Genomic DNA, 6859 nt, shown 5'->3' with positions numbered 1-6859 from the left:
CAGATCACTGTGCTGCAGGCATATTAGAGTGCTGTCCCCTAACTAAAGTACATATATTCTCCTTTCATTAATAATTTTAGTTCTGACAGTATGGCTATGGCGTTTATAAAGTTAAATTCTGAGCAGGATTGCTAAAAAGGAAAATTATTTTATTTATGTTTTACTTGGCTCTGGCCTGTTAGTGGCAGTAGAAGAGCATATGGTAAATGCATTGCACACCCCATCCCACTTATAAATACCACACAGTTTGCCTAGGCCTGGGCTATGTCTGCTCACACGAGAAAGGTTTAATTCAATGGTGATACTTGAATCACAAGGCATTGCTATGAGTGTGAGCTGGCTAATAGCAACACACAGACAAACACAATAGTTTGATATCTGTCAGTTGTTCCTGCTGTTCCGAGAACAGACCAAATTCCTCTCCTCCTGCCAAACCTGATGTCAGTAGTAGGGGAAAGATAAAGAATAATGTAACAGCTAAAGGCAGGCAGTTTTGGGCCCTCCAGATGTTGTTGAACTAGATCTGTAAGACCTGCAGGTTACACATCCCCTCTCAGGATGTTAGTATGTAAGTCATATGTCCATGGATATGAGGCGAGCAACAAGCAAAGACTCATTATAAAAAGTACTTGGCATAAGACAGTACAGCCTAAGAGCTAAATCATAGGTACCCAATACAGAGAGCGTATAGTACCAGAAAAGTATTGGCACCCAGCAAGTACAAATGGAGAGCAAATTCAAGGAAAACTTGAATCTACAGCTGCTACCTGCCCTGAGCCAGACATATATCAGGAGCCTTTTGGTACAGACACATTGGCACTTTAAGCCACTCTCCTAATCAATACTCATAATATGCAACTCCCTTCTACACAGAACCACTTTTAAGCTATATTAAACCCCCTTATCAACCCCCCTTTAAACCACAGCAGTATAAATGTGGTGCCAAATTAATATGTCATGCCCCCAGAACACAAAGCAGTATAAATGCTGTGACAACCTCATGAATGCCCCCAAGACACATAGCAGTACAGATGACTTCATCTGTACTGCTATGTGTCTTGGGGCCAGAGCCGGCCTTAGGCCAATTGGACCTATTGGACCCAATAGGGCCCCACACCTATGGGGCTCTGCACCAGGGGGAATAAGCACATAAAGCTGTCTAGCCTGCCCCAGTAACAATTGCCTATTAATGCTGCTATATGTTCTGGGACATTTAACACAAAGTGGACACTGCATTCATACTGCTACCCCAGGGTATCCATTGTGTATAGTGTGCTTGAGGGGCCTATAATCACTGTCTCACGCTGGATTTATTTATGCTTGGTATGTTAGTGCCCAGTGCTTGGGGGCCACATTGTGCCATGCAGGGCCGGGCCAAGCCAGCCAGGTGCCCTAGGCAACACCGGCCCCCATCCCTGGGCGCACCAGCGAATGCGCACACAGGGAACTGGAGGTAGGCAGAAGAGGTAGCTACCTAGGGTGCTTAACATAGGGGGTGCATTGAGCATTGCCTCTTCTTGCCTACACCTTTAGCCACTGATTTTTAGTTATCTTTACTCAGCTCTTCTCCTTGGGACTGAAGGAATTCTTTCTAGTGCCCACTGCGCTGAGAATATACAGTAGGTCGCAACAGAGTCGCTCCTTCTTGCTGCTGATTTGTGTGTTCTGAGCAGCGCGCTCCGCACAGGGTATTAGAAAGAATCCCTTCGGGCCCAAGGAGAAGTGGCAAACTGTAAGTGTGTAGGGCTGGCCGGGCAATGGAGGGAAGGGGTGTATGATTATGGGCGCTGGAATGCGTTGGCCTGGCTCTGCCATTCTGCTTGATACTCAGTACCTGCTTGCAAACTGCTCTTCTGACCTCTGTATGCCTCCAAAACTGCTTAGCCTGCTTGCATGGAACGTACAAAGTGACTACAACTACACTGTACATTCCGCTTTGGACAGAGACATCTCTGCCACTTTAGAAGCTGTGGAGATATTATTACAGATTTACTGCAGCGCTTAGCACAGTGTTGTAAATCCAAGTGTGTGGGTAAATAGTGGGCTCCAAATACATTAAGAGGGAGGGTAGGCGCTGGGCAAATGCTAAGAGGGTAAGCCTTGACCATCACTGTACCTGCAACATTGTTGTACAACCCCTTGTCAGGGCTTTAGATGCCATTTAAACTAATTTCATACAATTTGCTTTTTTTCATAATCATATTGATATTTACTTTGGAATTTCTCTGGGGTTCTGCCAGAGCAGTTACCAATATCAACCACTCTGCAAGGAGTATTGATTTTTCTGCTATAATGGGAGTATTGGCATAAAACCATTATATTTTACTATTTTTACTATTTACTATTAAACTCTACCCCCATATGTAATAAAAGGCACTTTCAGTATGCCCAGAAGCAGTAACCCTTAGCAATCAATAAGATGTTTTGTGACTAGTAAATGCTTCCTGCTAATTGGTTGCTATAGGTTACTGCTCCTGGGCAAAACAGAAGGGTTGATTCACTAAAGTGCATTAAAACGAGCGCTATTTATAGCTATTTATATGCGTTAAAAATGTTATCGCTTCTTATTTTTCACGACTTAAGGCACGATTCACTAAAAGGACACGCGTCAAAATTAAGACGCGATGCTGTTTGTGTTATTTAACTCGCGATGACCATTTTCGTGCGGCATTTTCTGCAACGCGCGCTAATTAACACACGCGCACTAATTTACGCATGCACGGTAATAGACGCACGTGGTACCACATGACCAATGCCATTTTGTGCAGTTGCGCTGTGAGAGTGTAGAGGGAGAGAGCGGAAGGTGCTGGGGTGCAATTGGAAGAGCAACACAAGGCGACCCAAGCAATGGAGAGCAGTGTGGGAGCCAGCAGTGGCAAAGGAAAAAGAGTGGCAAAAAGGAGGGAACAGCATGGTAGGCCACAGGAGTCTGAGAGGAGGCACAGGCACCCTGAAGGAAGCCTACAGGAACCAGGCAGGTTCTATGTCAGAACCCACACCACCAAAGCAGCAGAGGAAGGGACACTTGAGGAACCCAGACCTGCAAGTATTCCAGCATCTGCCCTGTCACACAGCTCCAGCAGTGACACTGAGAGAGTGAGGCCTGGCTTCATCGGCAGCCCAGATGTGTCGGATGTGGAGGGCACTGACAGGGATTATCGGCCAGAGGAAGCCAGTGGAGAGAAGAGTGAGGAGCTTCCACCCCCCTCATCACCAAAAAGGAGCAGGAAAAGACAACAGCAGGAGAGCAAGCTCCGATATATAAAATTCTCAGAATTTGAGAATGAGGCGTTGGTGGAGAGGATTGTGACCGTCTTCCATAAGCTAATCGGCAAATATGCTGGGAGGATGCCGACGGCTGTCAAAACCAAGGCCTGGAGAGACATCGCAGACCACATAAATAGCAGTGGGGTCTGTCTGCGCAGTGTCCAACACGGCAAGAAGCGCTACCAGGACATTAAGAGGGTCCTGAAGAAAAAGCTGGCAGAGAACTCCAGATACAGGTAAATATCTTACATTCATCTTTCTATTTAACACTTTCTCATCTGCTTTTCTCCTCAATCGGCTTTTCCTTTTGGCTTACTGTCTTTCCTTCCTTTTTGGCTTCTTTCCTACTTACTTTGCTTGTATGTAATGTATGTATGGCATGCCTATTATTATGTGCGCAACACATATGTGCTTTGCACACCACTTGCACGTTGAGGGAGTGGTAGCTGTTCCTGTTGCGGAAAATGTGCTCCTTGTCTTGGGGGGGTTTAACACCACATGGGTGCAATCAATTGCACCCAACACATTGGGGATGCCACTTACCCCATAAAACTGCCTTTTCGCGGCTTTTAATACAGAGTATAAAGGTGGCCACACACGTGGCGATTTCCGATCTTTTGTGCGACCATCGGTCGCATGAAAGATCGTACAATCGGCCACTAACCGTTTAGGGCTGAAAAGGCAGATAAGGAGGTAGAAACAGTAGGATTTCTACCTCCTTCTGCTGATTCAGCCCTGACGGCAGATTTTGCTCAGGCGCCTTCTATGGCGCCCGATCAAAATCTTTTAACCTGGCCGATCGGCGAGTCGAGCGATATCAGCAGCCTCCTGCGATATCGGTCGACTCGCTGACTTGCCATACATGCACCGAATATCTGATATTATCGGTGCGTGTATGGCCAGCTTTAGCGAGGCCACTTAGCAGCAACTTGCAGCATTTTAGTAGGGTTTGTGTCAGAGCATGCCTTAGTATTGTTACACTTGAAAGTAAAGGGAATTGATTGGGGCAACAATGAGTAACAAAATGTGACTGCGTTGTTATGGCTTGCTTATTGGATGCAACACAATAAAAGCATTCATATATTTTATTTAGGTCTGGAACTGGAGGTGGCCCTTCCAAGAAAGTATTCTTTACAAAATATGAGGAGCTGCTCCTCCCTTTTCTGCACACAAAGAGCGTGAGCGGTGTCTCCGGCACCTTCGATTTGGACAGGAATGTTGGCCAAGGTAGGTGTAATGACATTAATACAAGTGTATTTACTCTTGCAGACAAGCTTAATATTAATGTAATCCAATGTTTTCTCCAACAGATTCATCCTTACCACCACCTGGCACAAGCAGACGCAGACAATCGTCATCTGCTCCCATTCCAGGTATTTTTGTCACCAAATTTTGTTGTACCTGTGTTTTGTGTTAGGCTTGTGCAGTGGCATAATAGTGAATTGTGTCCGTGTATATTGCAGGTGTTTCAATTACAGAAGTGCAGTGTATTGCTAATAAGGTAGGTGTGTCATTGGACAAGTGTGTCTTGCTGGGTTAGGTGCAGTCAGTTCATCTTGTACTTTTGGACAGTCAATCTTTTCAACTTGATTTTGCCCTTGCACTCTGTATGGCAAAACATTTTACCTTTTTAGCTTATTTAGAATGAATCAATGTCCACAAATAGATTTTGCAAAATAAACTTGGTCATGTTTTAAAACAAATGACAATCATTATTGTCCATGAAGTTTGCCTGGCATCATGAACATAATAACAAAAAATTAAATAAAATCTTTTTCTTTTTTCCAAAAGGTGGCCACAGACGCTCTGCTGAACGCTCCTCATCTCTGCTCCACTCCCCACAATGTGATGCTGCAATTGAAGGGGAAACTTTTAGTGGGGAGGCAAGTGAGAGAGGGTCTGTCGTATGTGGCAGTGACGTGGCCTTGTTTTCAGATGAGGAGCCGGCACACATTCCCCAGCAGCAGGTCACACTCCTGACCAGAATCAGCACAGCTAATGTGGCCCCCAAGGAACCTGAGAAAGATCTGTTCCACAAAGCCCTTATACGCCACAACAAATGTCTAATGAAAAAGTTGGACACTATACATGTGGACTTGTGTGTGGCCACTTATGCCTACAATGCAAGTCAGGCACGACAGGCTGCGTATGAGGCTGCTATGTTAAGGCTGCAAGAGGAGCGTTTACAAGTCCAATGTGAAAAAGTGGCACTGTTGGCTAAACAAAATTCTCTTCTAGAACAACAAATCTTAATGCAAGAAAAAACCCAAAAGGAAGTTCAGCCAACACGCTCTACCATTAGAGATAGTGGTGAGAGTTCAGCCCCCACTAGGCAGCTGCGTAAAAAATAAATAAATTTGCATATGTTATTTGTAAATAGTTATTTCTATTTTTGCTATTTGTGTTTTGGGTGGGGGAATCACCTTACTCAAATCAACATCAGCCTTAGTTGCCACTCACTACTGCTGTGAGTAATAAAAGAAAGGAGCTTTTGTTTTTTAAGGGGGCAACTAATTTCCCTGTAAATAAAATCTTTTTTTTTGAGAAGTTGTTTGGTATTTCTTGTTTATGGGATTAAAGATTGTAGGTACTTACAGGTAAAGTAATTGGTAACGATTTGTCCCCGGACTTCATTCCCTCTGGCATCCACACCTCAAACAGGATCTTGTGGATGGATGGGGTTATCCAGGTCCTCAGCCACATCGCCTGGTAAGCCGTGCCGGTAGGCCAGATTGTGCAGTACAGCACATGCAGCCACAATTTTGGCAATTTTAGAGGGGCTGTATATTAGGCTGCCTCCTAATTTATCCAGGCAGCGGAAGCGGCTTTTAAGGACCCCAAACGTCCGCTCAATCACCAACTGCGCTCTGACATGTGCTTCATTAAAACCACACTCGGCCCGTGTACGCGGCATGTGAATGGGTGGGATGAGCCACCGAGAGCACGGGTAGCCAGCATCTCCTGAAATAAAATAAGATGTAATAAGCTGCTGCAAACAAATAAGCTGTTTCCAGTCTCCCTGTGTCAAAACACAGCCCTTTTGCAACAGATGTGACAGTGTGAGACTTATAGGTGACACTACAAGTAGCTGCTTTGACTCTCCCAGTGACAAAAGAGGGGAAAAAAGTGCATGAAAGCATTGTGAGAGGAGCCGGGGAACCCAGACACGATGCTCAGGATGTTCATATGTGCATCGCACACCACTTGCGCATTGAGGGAGTGGTAGCTTTTCCTGTTGCGGAAAATGTGCTCTGGGGGGGGGTTTAACGCCACATGGGTGCAATCACTTGCACCCAACACATTGGGGATGCCACTTACCCCATAAAACTGCCTTTTCACGGCGTTCCAATCGTTCCGATTTTTGGGAAACGAAATGAAATTCCTAGACAGCGAGCGGATGGCGTCCAGTTTTTTTTCGCATCACTTTTAACGCATAAAAGCATGCGATAACGCTTATCGACCTTTAGTGAATCAACCCTTTAGTGTCTTATAACCCCTATATTTTACTATGTGTAATGGCTAATAACCCCAAACTAAAGTTTTGCCCACAACACACCTATTCTCCAGTGCCGTTTATCGTCTGGTGAAATGC

Source organism: Xenopus tropicalis, chromosome 4, assembly GCF_000004195.4.
Source record: "Xenopus tropicalis strain Nigerian chromosome 4, UCB_Xtro_10.0, whole genome shotgun sequence".
Classification (NCBI taxonomy): domain Eukaryota; kingdom Metazoa; phylum Chordata; class Amphibia; order Anura; family Pipidae; genus Xenopus; species Xenopus tropicalis.
Note: the sequence above shows the minus strand (reverse complement) of the source record.